Source organism: Rhinolophus sinicus, chromosome 4 (genome assembly GCF_057876585.1).
Source record: "Rhinolophus sinicus isolate RSI-liver-muscle chromosome 4, RSI-T2T, whole genome shotgun sequence".
Classification (NCBI taxonomy): Eukaryota; Metazoa; Chordata; class Mammalia; order Chiroptera; family Rhinolophidae; genus Rhinolophus; species Rhinolophus sinicus.
In genome coordinates, this window is record NC_142504.1 from 58,541,912 (window position 1) to 58,558,455 (window position 16,544).

General features: G+C 41.9%; 1 pseudogene; it reads left to right on the top strand.

Annotated features, from left to right (window-relative positions):
- The first annotated feature begins 1,839 nt into the window (after positions 1–1,839).
- LOC109439558 (protein-L-isoaspartate O-methyltransferase domain-containing protein 2-like) lies at positions 1,840–16,238 on the top strand (annotated as a pseudogene).
- The last annotated feature ends 306 nt before the right edge of the window (positions 16,239–16,544 follow it).

A 16,544-nucleotide genomic window follows, 5' to 3' on the forward strand; every position in this document is an offset into this window, starting at 1 on the left:
TTCCAAGTCCAGCTAGAATAACTAATGCTTCCTACTCCCTGCATTTGGCTCACTATTTTTATGGGAGCATCACAGGAAGATCACAGACCACTTTACACCATGTGTGAAGCAGGTCATGATTTGCCCTTGTGCATTTAGATGTGTCTGAAATACCTGTACCATTTTCTGTAACTCATTTACTGCAACATAGGGAGGAGGCACTATGAATGCACATGGCCCTGGGATTTCAAATCTCCCATCACCTATTTCCGCTGCACACATCTGTCCAAAGGGATAACTCCAAATATGGACATTTTCACATTACGTATATTCATCATCCTGTCTTGTGTTGACTGCACACACCATTGCATCTGACATTCGTGTAACTACAGTATGATGAATAAGTTTCCTATAACATGCTCTACATGAAAAACAAAAGTATTATGCTGAGCAGGATGACTTATGTCTCATATTAATGGGTGTTCACTCTATTTATAGGACCTTTAAAACAAGTACATCTTTACTAACTAAGGTGAATACAGGTACAACCACCATGAAAATAATGATAAAATTGAAATCCGTACAATAAACATGAACATAGTCATTTATTATCATCAAGTACTATGTACTGTAAACAATTGCAGACGTTGCCATTTTAGATGACAGGCAGCTCTGTAGGATTTATATAAGCATCACCACGAACGCGTGAATGATGCCTTGTGCTATATTAGAACACCTATGATGTCTCTAGGTGATAGAAGATTTCCTGCAGTATTATAGGGCTTATGTGGTCTCTGTACAATCTCATTGACAGAAACATCATTATGTGATGCATGTGTAGAGATACAGGTGAATACAATTGAATGAAGAGCTCAAAAATTAATGCATCCATCTTCAGTTATTTAACATAGGAGCACACCATTAATTTATGTAAATAGTGTTTTCAAAGAATGTTGCTGGGCATTGGAGTTTCCACAAGTGGAGGAATCAAATTGGACACTTACCTTATACCATAAAATACTGACTCGAGACAGATGAAAGTCTTACATGTATGAGGTTAAATTAAAAAATCTAAAGGAAAACATCGTGATGAATCTCTGACCTAGGACTTGACCATGGTTTTTTCAATCTGACATCAAAGCAGAAGTAATGAAATAAATAAGGGACAAATGATATGTCCTCAATATTAAAAACTTTTGTGTACCAATAGAAGCTATGCAGTTGCACAATTTGTGTGCAGAGATAGTATCTAATGCTATTGAAAGTTTTCACATTTGAAATTAATGGAAAGTAAATTACAATTCTACATAACAACGTCAAAACCGGACCATAAAAGCAGAAAGACATCCATTTAATAGAGGCCAAGCCCTATGCAGACCCAAGTTCACTCAAGGAGGTGAAGCTCATCGCCTTGGGAGCAGTCGGCATGTTATGTGAAAACTACATTAGTAGTTATTGGTCCTGAGTGATGTGAGTAACTTGAAATGTGTTAATAGACAAAGCAGTTTTTAATATAATTATCCAGGTCACTCAACAAAATACAAAACATGATAAGCAAAACAGGGTGGAATTGACATAAACCACATACATCAATGAAGCAAAATGGAGCTTAAAATTAAACCTCCGTGAATGGCACTGAAAACAATAAACAGCTGCTCATAGAACAATGACACTAAAACTTATCTTGCATCACATAACAAATACCAGTGTTCCACACCAAGCCCTGCCTCTGCTTTGTCCGCTGGAGCTCAACACCCCTCTTCAACGACTCAGCAGATTTTGTGCACAGGAAGCTCCTCCTTACATTTTCCTCCCTGTCCAGTATTTCTGTGGGAAAGAAGCAGGTACAGAAGGACGTAGATGCTGTCCCCAGAGCAGCAGTGTCTCCACAGCAAATACCGAGGTAAGCAAAGCTCTCTCAAAACAAACTACACCTCTGGTCGCGGGGAAACATCCTGGCGTCTCTCGCTCTCCCTCCTTGCTCTCCCGTGAATATGGTCCCTGGCTGTCACGCAGGGCTCTTGACCCTGCATCTCGCGAGATTAGGGTTAGGGTTAGGGTTAAAGTTTACAGTTTAGATAAAATATTTGGTGATGGAAGGTGAATTGACTCTGGGTGGTGAACACACAATGTGATTTATAGATGATGTAATACAGAATTGTATGCCTGAAATCCATGTAACTTTACTAACAATTGTCACCCCAATAATTAATTGCCGTGGCTACGCTAGGGAGTTGATTGGTTGGTTGGTTGGCGGATTGCAGCTAGTAAGTGGAGTGGGTTGGTTGGCAGAGAAGTGGAGGGCAGATTGCGGATCACGTAGCTCCTGCTTCCTGTGTCTCCAACCCAGCCGCCATCGAGAATACACTGGTATGACTCCCCTACCTATGGCTCCGTGGGTTTTCCTTTTTGGCCTAGCCATATGCTGTGTTCTTGTGCGGGGAGCAGGAACTGAGTCCTCGCATGACAGGTCCTTTTCCCCAGTTCATCCTGCACGTGATTACTTGTTCCCTTTAGAAGTGACATTCACCTTGGAACATGGCCCTGGCTGTGTCCTCTGACAAACCTACAGGATCGCAGTCGTCCCCCCATGATCATGGCTTCCTGCTCTGCTGACCTCCAGGTGCCAATCATGAGACGTGGTGCTGGCTGCTGCTTGCGCTGGCTTTCCTGGCTGGGTCTGGCCTGGGTTTGGGAAGGAGCAGCGTGAGAGTGGCATTACGACTGATCACGTCAGTGGTCAGTAACGGGCAGTGATTGTGTCCAGTGTGAGAGGAGTGTCAGAGTTCCCGGCAAAATTAATAAAGTCAGACCCTACAGATGGTTACATGAATCCCACCAGTTGCAACAGGCAGGGTTACCCCACAGTTAGTTATTCTGTCATTTGGGGCAAAGATTACTTACCAGTGTGTTATATGCTAAAAAATATTGCTCCCTTGAGAACTTTTAGAGGTGCATTTGTTGTGGAGCAAAGAACATAAGACTTTGGCCATGCAGTTCTTCTTTTTTTTAATCCCAGCCCTCTCCTCACACATTGATATGCTATTTGGAGCAAAATATCTACTCAGTCCCAATTTGCTGTAAAATGTGGTGAAGCCAAAATGAGGTTGTGACTGGTCAGTGATGCCTGTAAAAAGGTTGCAGCTACTTTTACTAAAAAAACTAGCCTTTGCATATGGAATACATTTTCAAAATGAGGCAAAGTTTAAAATAAGTGATCGTACTTAGTAGAAAATAAAACATACCCAATATATAGTCTGAGTTTGCCTTCTGGAGAGAGAATGATGGTATTGACATAAAGCGATGAAATGTCATCTGTAGGCTCCTGGGTGGAAGGTGGATTTCAGACCCACATGGAGGATGTGTGGTTCCAGGCCTTCTCATAACCAGACCCTGAAGCACCCAAACACAACTCCATTTTTAAGCAGTGACCTAAATTTTCGGTGCCTGGCCTAGACTAGGAGTGTAGACTTTAGCCTCAGAACCAAGTGGCTTATCCAAGATTAAAATCTACCTCATTAGCACTTGATCCCATCTGGCTAAGTTAACTCGCTGTGGACCAAAACCTAACGAAGACTCTGAAACCGAATGGTGGCAAAAATCTAATAATTGGATTGTCCTAGTGATGGAACATTCAGATCCAAAATCCTGGTGGTGAAGACGTTTGTATAAAGTCCCACCCTTCATACATTTTGTGTAAGAAGCTGAGATTTATTCGTGGTCATTTATTTTCATTCCTGGGAATGCCTCACCCAGCACAATTGCCAGTTGTGTGAGTGGGGTATGTTAGAAATCCAGAGCAGTGTGAGGGGAAAGCAAGTATAAACTTTGTAATAATAAAATTATGTTATTATGGAAATTGTCCTGTTTCAGTGTTTGTGTCAGTCTTTGTGAGCTCATGTGTTTACCCTTTTTTCCCAACTATTTATGAGATATTTTGTAAAACGTTACCATTTTATGTGAGGGAAACCATTAGTTTGAAAAAGTTACATGGAGTAAGTATAAAATTGCAAAAGATATTTGTGTAGTTTTAGGAAGAGTAAGACCTCTACAAAGTATTTTCCCCATGGTGAGGTGAAGGTACATTGTACTTTATTAATTGGCTCAGAGGGGGACACATGGTGTTACTTTTCATTCCTGAAGGCAGTTGGGAAGAAGGTAAGACATGTACTTTTTACCTTTGAAGGTCTGGAAAGGTGGCATAGCCTATAAGTTCAAAAGCAGGTATTGGGGTAGCCTGAATCAGATTCTTTATTTGTTACAATAATAGTTTTTGTCACAATGTGTTCTGTTGGGTAAGATAGTTTTACTGATATTGTCTTTGCCTGAAATCTGTGCACCAGAAGATCCAGAGCAGCAGAAGGACAGGTTGCTGCCTAGCATTTTTGTGTGTGGGGGGTGTGGGGTTGCCAGATAAAATATAGAACACCACTCACATTTGAATTTCAAATAAACAATGAATAACTTCTTAGTATTTGTTGTTTACCTGAATTTCAATTATTTTTTTGCTTTAAAGATTAAAAAAAGATCTGTAGCACTTGAAATATTCAAAGAGAGGTTGCTAGCAGAATGATTTTTCAGACATGTCAGTTCTCTTACCATGTTTACGTTCAATGATTTTGCCATATGTGGACATATCCCTGTTAAGGCAGACCTATATTCAAGATCATTTTAATCCTAAAACCTTGACTTTCTAGGTTGACAAATTTTACTCGTATTAAATTCATACTTTAATGGTGTTTAAGTAAGTTCTAGGTATCTCAAGTTCATTTGAGTGTAGTTGCTGCTATAAATTACAAACTTCTGGATGGATATAATCGAATTTCAAATTTAACTGGGTTTTTTTTCCTTGTGAATCAGGCATCCGTGTGGGTGGGGTGGATGTTGACAAAACATTCCATCTGCATTATTTTCACAATTCGTAATTTGAAACAAGTAGGTGTTATGAAATTTTGTTGTTCTGTTCTTACCTGTGATATGAATCGCTCTTAAAAATCATTGCTCGCAGTGCTGCCTGAGCGAGGTCTTGGAGGTGGGCTGTGCACTGAGTGCTGTGGAGGCAACGATGGGCTGTTAGAGGATTTGAAGGAAGCGCAGTACATCCGGACCCCACTGCTGGAGCAGGCTTCCCAGCCTTCCACCGCGCAGATTAGTGTCTTGAAGAATTCAAAGAAAAGTGTACAAGGACTTGGCGTGGAAGCTCGGCAACATCCTCGTCTCGGCACCCTGCATCTACTCGGAACTGATGGAGGCCCTAGACCTGCAGCCGGTCTGTCATTCCTAAATCTGCGCCGTGGCACTGGCTCCCTCAGCTACATGGTGGGGCTCGTTCCAGGTACCTGCAGAGAGCCCGGGGAGCACTGGGTCTAGGGACAGACAGGAGTCTGCGGGCACTTTCCTTTGCAGGGACCAGGGCCCCTAGCCCTTGGCCTTCCCAGCAGTTGTCCCGGCTTGTTTACTTCTAGTCTGTGGGTGGGCTGGTGAAGGGAGGGCCCTGGGCTTTCCAGACCACCCTCCTGTCTCCTGTCCCCTCCCACCTGTACCTCTGGATAACACTGGACCTAGGGAGTTCTAGCAGTCCGGACCTCACCAAGCTTTCTGATTCATCCTATCACTCGGCCTGCCCTGTCACTCTGTCCTTAAACTGAGAATAATTAAAGTCCCCTGAGAGTTAAAGTTCTCTTAGGTTTTGATGGCTTTTTTTTTAATACTTAAAGAGGTAATGCCTGTAAATTGTTTACTTTTAGATAAACTCCAGGGAGGAGAGGGCTTTCACAAGTTATCTTATTTTAAGTCATTTAGCCTGTTTTCCTCAACAAATAAGTTGTGAGACTGTATAAATATAAATATTTTTAATATTTGAGCAACACTATCAGACAGATCACGGGATTAATGTAATTCCTGACTGTGTAAAAGGTGATCGTGGGGGAAAGGCATGTTCATCACTTTCATGGCCGGAAGTTTTCCTGGGGATAAAAAAAAAAAAAAGTGTTTATTGAGCCATATGATAGCCAAAAAAAGGACCAGGTCCTGGGGCCCTTTTATTACAGAGAGTTTGGAGAAGTAAAAGGACTTCAGTTGTTTTGAAAGAATTTGCATTGCTGTTGGTCGCAGGGAGGGAGGAGGTGAAGGGGCTAGCCCCGGGCAGAGTCCCTGGGAAGAACGCTTACAATTGTGGGCGACAGTCCGGAAATTCATGCGTCAGCCAGAAGAGGGGAGTGGTGGTCAGCCGGCCCTCTAGACGGGAGCTGAGTGGCCCCCCTGGAAGTCGAGGAGTGGTCTTGACACTCAGGACCCTGAGCAGTCTTCTGCCTTTGGCTGGTAACTGTTGGACCCTGCAGCTGCTGTTGTGTCATTTCGGATACCTCAGCATTCTTGTGTTGTGAGGCGGGCGTCTGTTTTTACTGAATGAGGTGGACGGTCTTGCCAGAGGCCTGCTGGGAGCTGGTCTGGGCATTCAAAGGCTGCTCTGAGGAAGGAGCAGGGCTGGACCCCAGGTCAGGGGGCTGTGTACACTTGTATGTCATGATTTGCTCAACGTGGAGATTGTCCACAGAGTGTTTGCATGAAGTGCCTTAAGGCTGTAAGATTCTGAATGTGGGAGATGCCAAGTGATAATGGTGACAAATCACCTACATTACAACATGTTTCTTTGCAGTTTTAGAGCCTCTTTAGAAAGTCTTACCAGTAACACTTGAGTTTTGTGGATATGGAATTAAATTTTTGGTTTCTTTATAAGTTCATATGCTTTGGAATTTGGTGAAATTTTGAGACTAGTTAATTTGGGGGGGGGGGACACTCAAAATGTATATGTAGATTTTCAACTGTGCAGGTGTCAGTACCCCTAAGCTGGGCGTTGTTCAAGGGTCAGCTGTCCTGGGAATCTCAGCGGTCTGGAGACAGGCAGCTCTGTTTCAGCTGCAGTGGACAGTGTGTATGTACCGCTTTGCTGTGTGCCATGAAGGTACCCCAGAGAGTTTCCTCTCATGGCAGGCGTTTTGCAGCTGTGGGGAGAAGGCTGCACTGGCTGGACTGCATGTCGCTGGGCCTCTGCCTGCACTTCCCTCAGCCTTAACCCGTGTCTCACAAATCGCTCCGGAGGTGAGAACCTCCTTGGCTTCCCCGTGCCTGCCCATGTGAGCTCTGACTCCTGCATCTGACACACAGGCCCTCACTCTTCTTGGCCCCGGCTACCATTGTGCCGCGGCCTGAACTGTACCGTTTTCCCACCGCATCCCAGCCCGTGCTCGTCCTGTGGTTCCCAGTGACAAGGGTAGGACGAAACACCTACTGCAGAGACAGTGACCCTGCTCTTCACTTACCCGAAAGTGCTGTTGCTGTGGGAGCCGCTCTATGGGGGACCTCGTGGGTCTGGCTGCAGAGCTGTGTCCTCTGACCCCCTGTCCTCTTTCTGGTAGTCCTCGTGTTATTAGGGTAGATAAGGGGATCGGCACTGTTCCTCTGTTGGGTGTTCTGCTTCTTGGGAATAGGAACTACGCTCTGTATCTGTTCTACCGTGTTTCTCTGAAAATAAGACCTAGCCGGACAATCAGTTTTAATGCGTCTTTTGGAGCAAAAATAAATGTAAGACCCGGTCTTATTTTACTATTCTTTTGCTCCAAAAGATGCATTAGAGCTGATTGTCTGGCTAGGTCTTATTTTCAGGGAAACACAGTATAATAGTAAAAACGTGACTTCTCAGGTAGGTTGTTTTGATGAGACAGTGTTTTAGCAGTGACAGATGTTAGCAGAAGAGAGCAACAGGTGAGCTGTCCAAGAAAGGGCGGGGACTTGGCCTGGCATACTGGCTGTGCCAGGAGGGGAGCGGGAAACCCAAGACGGATACTAGGTGGTCGCTCATTTACCAGTCTTGCCCTGTGACTTCAGCACATGTGCCCACGCGCTCTGCAGATTGTCAGAAATTCAGCTGTAACTCACCAAGCGTGCAGCTTGGCGAATTTGTATGTGGGTGTCCATCCCCCCCTCACCCCCACAAGCACACCCAGAACAAGCTGCAGTGGAGTCGGCCCCAGGGCCTGTCATGCCCCCTCCTGTAAGTGGCACCCAGCCCTGCGGGAGGGTGAGTACTGGTCCATTCCCCCTCAGCACACAAGTGTATTGTCTATTTACAAGCTTCATGTAACCAGATTCCCACAACACAGACTCACCTAAGCTGGTTGCATCCGTAGTTCTCCCCCAGATTTCACCCGGGGGGAACATGTGTTTATTCTCACAGCTTTATTTCTGAATACTGATGAGTTTCCTTTGACGTAAAAACGTTTCACTGTGATTTGGAATTATAGTTTTATTTTAATGATGATTAAAACCTACTTTGTGAGGATTATTAAAATACCCACATCTGAGTGTTTGGGGGGACCTCTTACAGAAAACAGTCCTGTGTGATGTTTCATTTGCAAATACAGACTGCTTCTTCAATTCATTAATAAGACCTTGAATGCTTGGTTTCAGATTTTGGCTTTTTACATTTTCAAGTAATTCTTTAAAAGTGAGAGAGCAGGCAGGCTCAGGCTTTGGAAAGCTGTGGAGTCAGTAATTCAGAGACAAAATGTGGGGAACCCTGCGTATTTTGAGATTAGTTCGGCAGACATGGTAAGACTTCAAAACTGTGAGTTTCTGTAATTCCACATGCTAAATTGAGGCATTGCAGGTGATAAACAGAAATAAAGAGTAAGAGTTGTGCTCTAGTTCCAAGTTCTCTCATTCTGGACCCTGCAGGTCTTTTTGGCATGAGCCACGGCATGGAGCCCCATCCAGATATCACAGAGGATATGGAGCAAAAGCTCAGCTTCTTAGGATGAGCAGTAGCTCTGACAAGGAAGCATAAGTCCTGTGCCACTGGGCCCAGGCGCGGGTGTGGCTGGGACTCTTGACAGGGAAAGAGGTCCGCTCATTGGTGTCCACATACTAGTGATGTAGATGTTGTTGGATCTGCCGGCAGTTTCTGGGTGTGGCCGGGATCGTGTCTCGTGAGGCCGAAGAATGGATGTAGGAGCCTGACTCAGAGAAACTATGCTATCCGGCAGCACATGACCTAATTCCTGGAACAGTCAGTTTGCCCTTAAAAGGTCACGTCTCTGATAAGTAAAGCCCCTTCCTCATTCCGCTCTCTCCTTCCTCATTCACTCCCCGCCCAGTTTACCCTAACCCATATAATCTTGTAGCTACAATAAAAAATTTGAGGCTTGATCAGAACTTTGTCTTGCCTCCATTTCTTCGCGCCTCCTATTTTCTCTTTTCAGGGTGTCTCCCTTCGGTCCCTGTTGAATGCCCCGCTGGTCGGGGCAAATGGACACACGGACCAGGGAGAGGTAAAAAGCTGTAAAGGAAGATAGTTTATTAGAGGCAGGAGAAGAGGTTACAGCCCCCGAGCAGGAGGGGGTCCCAAATGGGGATGCCCAGTGACTGAGGCAAAAGCTCTTACTTTTATACCTTCCCCTGCCAGCTTGGGGAAGGGGGCTGGAGCCTTCTTTTTTTTTTTTTTTTTTTATTAAATTTATTGGGGTGACAATTGTCAGTAAAATTACATAGATTTCAGGTGTACAATTCTGTATTACATCATCTATAAATCCCATTGTGTGTTCATCACCCAGAGTCAGTTCTCCTTCCATCACCATATATTCGATCCCCCTTACCCTCATCTCCCACCCCCCACCCCCCGCCCCCCTTACCCTCATCTCCCACGCCCCACCCCCCGCCCCCCTTACCCTCTGGCAACCACTAAACTATTGTCTGTGTCTATGAGTTTCTGTTTCTCATTTGTTTGTCTTGTTCTTTTGTTGTTTTTGGTTTATATACCACATATCAGTGAAATCACATGGTTCTCCGCTTTTTCTGTCTGACTTGTTTCGCTCAGCATTACTCTCTCAAGATCCATCCATGTTGTCACAAATGTTCCTATATCATCTTTTCTTACTGCCGAATAGTATTCCATTGTGTATATATACCACAACTTCTTTATCCATTCATCTATCGAAGGACATTTTGGTTGTTTCCATGTCTTGGCCACCGTAAACAAAGCTGCAATGAACATTGGAGCACACGTGTCTTTATCTCTAAATGTTTTCAGATTTTTTGGGTAGATACCCAGGAGAGGGATTGCTGGGTCATATGGCAATTCTATTCGTAATTTTTTGAGGAACCTCCACACTGCCTTCCATAACGGCTGCACCAGTCTGCATTCCCACCAACAGTGTATGAGGGTTCCTTTTTCTCCACAGCCTCTACAACATTTGTTATTATTTGTCTTGTTGATGATAGCCATTCTGACTGGGGTGAGGCGATATCTCATTGTGGTTTTGATTTGCATTTCTCTGATGATTAGTGATGTTGAGCATTTTTTCATATGTCTATTTGCCATTTGTATGTCCTCTTTGGAGAAATGTCTCTTCAAGTCCTCTGCCCATTTTTCAATTGGGTTGTTTGTTTTTTTGTTGTTGAGTTGCATGAGTTCCTTGTATATTCTGGATACTAGCCCCTTATCGGAGGCACTGTTTGCAAAAATCTTCTCCCATTCAGTTGGTGGCCTCTTTATTTTGTCAATGGTTTCTTTTGCTGTGCAGAAGCTTTTAAGTTTCATATAGTCCCATTCGTTTATTTTAGCTTTTACTTCCATTGCCTTTGGAATCAAGTTCATAAAATGCTCTTTGAACCCAAGGTCCATAAGTTTAGTACCTATGTTTTCTTCTATGCAGTTTATTGTGTCAGGTCTTATGCTTAAGTCTTTGATCCATTTTGAATTAACTTTGGTACATGGTGACAAATAGCAGTCCAGTTTCATTCTTTTGCACGTGGCTATCCAATTCTCCCAGCACCATTTATTGAAGAGGCTGTCTTTGCTCCATTGTATGTTTTTAGCTTCTTTGTCAAAAATTATCTGTCCATATTTATGTGGTTTTATTTCTGGGTTTTCAATTCGATTCCATTGGTCTATGTGTCTGTTTTTCTGCCAATACCATGCTGTTTTGATTATTGTAGCCCTGTAGTACAAGCCAAAGTCAGGAAGTGTGATACCTCCATTATTGTTCTTTTTCCTTAAGATTGCTTTGGCTATTCGGGGTCTTTTGTGGTTCCAAACAAATCTGATGATTTTTTGTTCTATTTCTTTAAAATATGCCATTGGGATTTTGATGGGGATTGCATTGAATCTGTATATTGCTTTGGGTAATATGGCCATTTTAACTACGTTGATTCTTCCAATCCATGAGCACAGAATGTCTTTCCATTTCTTTGTGTCTTCTTCAATTTCTTTCAAAAATGTATTATAGTTTTCAGCATATAGGTCTTTCACATCCTTGGTTAAGTTTATTCCTAGGTATTTTATTCTTTTTGCTGCAATTGCAAAAGGAATTGTTTTTTGTATTTCTTTTTCTGAGATTTCATTGTTAGTATATAGGAAGGCAATGGACTTTTGTGCGTTGATTTTGTAGCCGGCAACTTTACTGTATCCGTTGATTGTTTCTAATAGCTTTTTGGTGGAGTCTTTAGGGTTTTCTATATATAGCATCATGTCATCTGCAAAGAGTGATAATTTAACTTCTTCATTCCTGATTTGGATGCCTTTTATTTCTTTCTCTTGCCTGATTGCTCTGGCAAGGACTTCCAACACTATGTTGAAAAGCAGAGGTGATAGGGGACATCCCTGTCGTGTTCCTGAACGTAGAGCAAAGGGCTTCAGTTTTTCTCCATTAATTATGAGATTAGCAGAGGGCTTGTCATATATGGCCTGTATTATGTTAAGGTATTTTCCTTCTATACCCATTTTATTAAGTGTTTTAATCATAAATGGATGTTGTATCTTGTCAAATGCTTTTTCTGCATCAATTGATAGAATCATATGATTTTGTCCTTTATTTTGTTTATGTGATGTATCACATTGATGGATTTGCGTATGTTGAACCATCCTTGTGCCCCGGGGATGAACCCCACTTGGTCGTGATGAATAATCTTTTTAATGCATTGTTGTATTCGATTTGCTAGAATTTTATTTAGGATTTTTGCATCGGTATTCATTAGAGATATTGGTCTGTAGTTGTCTTTTTTTGTGCTGTCCTTACCAGGTTTTGGTATCAGGGTAATGTTGGCCTCATAAAATGAGTTAGGGAGTACTGTCTCTTCTTCAATTTTTTGGAAGAGTTTGTGCAGAATTGGTATTAGATCCTCTTTGAAGGTTTGGTAGAATTCACTAGTGAAGCCATCTGGTCCCGGACTTTTGCTTTTGGGAAGGTTTTGGATGACTGATTCAATTTCGTTACTGGTGATCGGTCTGTTTAGATTTTCCAGTTCTTCATGGTTCAGCCTTGGAAGGCTATATGTTTCTAAGAACTTATCCATTTCTTCTAGGTTGTTGAATTTGGTGGCATATAGTCCTTCATAGTATTCTTGGATGATCCTTTGTATTTCTGTGGTGTCCGTGATAACTTCCCCTTTTACGTTTCTGATTTTGTTAATCAGTGTCTTCTCTCTTTTTATCTTAGTAAGTCTAGCCAAGGGTTTGTCAATTTTGTTAATCTTTTCAAAGAAGCAGCTCTTTGTCACATTAATTTTTTCTATTGTCTTTTTGTTCTCTATTTCATTTAGTTCTGCTCTAATTTTTGTTATTTCCTTTCTTCTGCTGACCTTGGGTTTTACTTGTTCTTCTTTTTCTAGTTCTTTAAGGTGTAACATGAGGTTATTTATTTGGGAGTTTTCTTGTTTCTTGAGATAGGCCTGTAATGAGATAAATTTCCCTCTTAAAACTGCTTTCGCTGCATCCCAAAAATTTTGGTAGGATGTATTTTCATTGTCATTTGTTTCTATGTATCTTTTGATCTCTCCTCTAACTTCTTCTTTGACCCAGTCCTTCTTTAAAAGTATGTTATTTAATCTCCATGTATTTGTGTTTTTTCCCGCTTTCTTTTTACAGTTGATATCCAATTTCAAAGCCTTGTGATCAGAATATGCATGGTATGATTTCAATCTTCTTAAATTTGTTGAGACTGATTTTATGTCCCAATATATGGTCTATCCTTGAGAATGTTCCATGTACACTAGAAAAGAATGTGTAGTCTGATGTTTTAGGATGAAGTGCTCTATAAATGTCAATCATGTCCATTTCATCTAATGTGTCATTTAGGGCTGCTATTTCGTTATTTATTTTCTGTTTGGATGATCTATCCATAGCTGTCAATGATGTATTTAAGTCCCCTAGTATAATTGTATTTTGGTCAATTTCTCCCTTTAGTTCTGTTAGTAGTTGCTTGGTGTATTTCGGTGCTCCCTGATTGGGGGCATAAATATTGATGACTGTTATGTCTTCTTGTTGTACAGTCCCCTTCACCATTATGAAATGTCCATCTTTGTCTCTTGTTATCTTTTTCACCTTGAAGTCTGTTTCATCTGATATCATTATGGCTACACCTGATTTTCTCTGGGTACCATTTGCTTGGAGTGTCAATTTCCACCCTTTCACTTTGAGTCTATGCTTGTCCTTGTAGCTGAGATGTGTCTCCTGGAGACAGCATATGGTTGGGTTTAGTTTTTTGATCCAGTCTGCTACTCTGTGCCTTTTTATTGGTGAGTTCAGTCCATTTACATTTAGGGTGATTATTGATATGTGAGGATTTCCTGTCATTCTATCTTTAGTTTTCTGGTAAGGCTGTGTCTCCATTGTTTCTTTGCCTTTTTGTTGTTGTCTATTATTTCTGAGTGGTGGTATTCTATGATGTTTCCCTCTGTTTCTTCTTTTATTTCAGTATATATTTCAGTTCTGGATTTATTTTGAGTGGTTACCCTTAAGTTTATGTAAAAGAAAGTTTGATATTTAGAGTATTCCATTTTCTTCAGCACGCTTACTTTCTCCATTCCCATATTCCGGTTCAGGCCTTTACTCTCCCCCTTTTTGAGTTTTGGTTGCCACAAATTGTCCCTGTTGATGGTGGTCGAATAGCCTCCTTTAGTATTTCTTGTAGTGCAGGTCGTGTATTAGAAAATTCCCTCAGCTTCTGTTTGTCTGGAAAGGTCTTTATTCCTCCTTCATATCTAAAGGATATCTTTGCTGGATATATTATTCTTGGCTCATGGTTTCTCTCTTTCAATAGTTTGAATATTTGGTTCCACTCCCTCCTGGCTTGTAGAGTTTCTGCTGAAAAATCGGATGATAATCTAATGGGCTCTCCTTTGTAAGTTACCGTCTTCTTTTCCCTGGCTGCCTTGAGGATTCTTTCTTTGTCGTTGATTTTAGACAGCTTCAATACAATGTGCCTTGGAGAAGGTCTGTTGGGATTGAGGTAACTAGGTGTTCTATTTGCTTCTTGGATTCGAGGGTCCAGTTCTGTCCACAAATTTGGGAAGTTCTCATCGACAATTTGTTTGAATATATTCTCTGTTCCCTTCTCTCTTTCTTCTCCTTCTGGTATGCCCATTATTCTTATATTGCTCTTTCTGATGGAGTCAGAAAGTTCTTGTAGAGTTCTTTCATTTCTTTTAAGTCTCAAGTCTCTTTCTTCTTCTATTTGTGTCATTTCCAGGTTTCTATCTTCAATGTCACTGATTCTTTCCTCCAGCTAGTCAACTCTACTACCTAAGCTGGTTATTTCATTCTTAATTTCTTCTATTGAGTTCTTAATCTCCAGAAATTCTATTTGGTTCTTTTTTAAGATTTCAATCTCTTTCGTAAAATGCTCATGCTGTTCTTTGATTGAGTTTCTGAGTTCATTTAACTGCCTATCTGTGTTTTCTTGTATCTCGTTGAGTTTTTTCAGAACTGCAGTCTTGAATTCTCTGTCATTTAAGTCACATATTTCTGTATCTTTAAATGCCTTTTCTGGAGATTTTTCACTTTCTTTCTGAGCTATCTTGTTGCCTTGGTTATTCATGGCGATTACTGGTTTACTATTTCTCTTCCTAGACATCTACAGGAGTGACTTCTGCAACAGGTTGATAGAAAGCGGTCTGTCTTTTGTTTGCCAGTACTTGTTGGTAGAATGTTTTATTATTTCTCCAACTGCAACTTATTTTTCTTGTCCCACACGGTAGTGCTGTTTTCTCTGCACTATTCCAACTTCTCACACAATGAGGGGATTCCCTGTGAGACGGGCTTCTCCTCTGTTAATAGTTCGTCTAGGTCACAGGGCGCAGTGTCCCGGTGAGTATCTGGAGCCTTCTAATGGAATTCATCTGTTAGGTTTGCTCTGTTTGCTCATCCTGAAGGGATTAAGGAACCAACCCATTCCTATCAGGTCTGCTCCTTTGTCCGGCCAGAAGGGATTTGAGATTATCTATTAACCTCAAGACGAGGTCTCATGTCCATGTCCCGGAGTGAAGGAGACATTCCAGGACCTGGAGTTTCAGGATATGGCTGCTTTTTGTTTATTCCACCAGGGACGCCCCTGTCTACCTACCAACACAGTATCCTGTCTCAATTGCAAGCGTGCTTGGAGGTGGCAGGGAGTCAGGGACGGACGTGTGTTCTGATCACTTAGAAAGATTCTGTGGTTTCCAGGGCTTGAGGTCTGTGAACTGATATGACGGTAAAGGTAATTTTTCACCAGCATAATAAGGGAAAGAAATAGAATGTTCATTTTGTTCAATTTTCTTTTTTTAATAGAGACATTTATCATCTAATCGTTTCTAAAACAGAACTGTTCTGTTTGTCTTTAAACAGTATTTATAACTAGCACTTGCCACTTTTATACAAGCATTGAGTTCTCGTTTTATGGGTCACAGGCTTTGGAAAAACCAAGTGTGATATCCCCTCACTTCGTTGTGATGTACTAAATCCTGAACAAGACAGTGAATATAAAAGCAAAGGTAATGATGATTGGGGGTTGGATTTCAGCTGGGGTCATGCTTATGATACTTTCCTGATTCATTGTTGTAAATTTTTAGGGTTCTAATTATTAATAGTATAATTCTTTTCGGAAGTCTGGCTTCCAGCTTCTGGTTCTATACATTGTATCACATCACTATGGGATTGTGAAATCAAAATATAGCCTGTGGTTAGCATAGATTTACTATATAGACTTGTTACACGGTGATTGATTTAATTATGGGAAACATTCTTTACTTTCAGGTTCTGTGAACCTTCCTTTGTTACTGGCAATTGCTTGGAGACCTCTCCCGATTGTTGTCAGTATGACCTGGTGGACTGTGGGGCTGATGTACAGAAAAACCTCCTCAAAGTTGGGGGGGGGGGGATCCTTGTCCTGCTGCTGGAAGAAAAGGCCAGACCCCCTTCGTCGCTGACGTTTCTGCACACTTAACTGCCAACGTCTCTTCCAGGAAGTTCACATATATTTTCCCTTGTATCCCTTGTAACAACTCCATTCATGTCACACATGAGGAAACAGCAGCAGGGGGTAAGGATGGCCTAGGCAGGGCCAGGACCTGGCTCAGGTGGGTGTCCCACTGCCTCCTTGGAAGGCTGTCCCCTCCCCGCTTCTCCTTCCCCCTCCCCCACAGCTGTTCTGTTATGCTTGCTTTACTGCTACAATTATTATGTGTAAAAACGATGACAATAAGCCTTCTGATTTCCAAGCTGTTCTTTCACAGGGGTCCTTCCTTGGTAG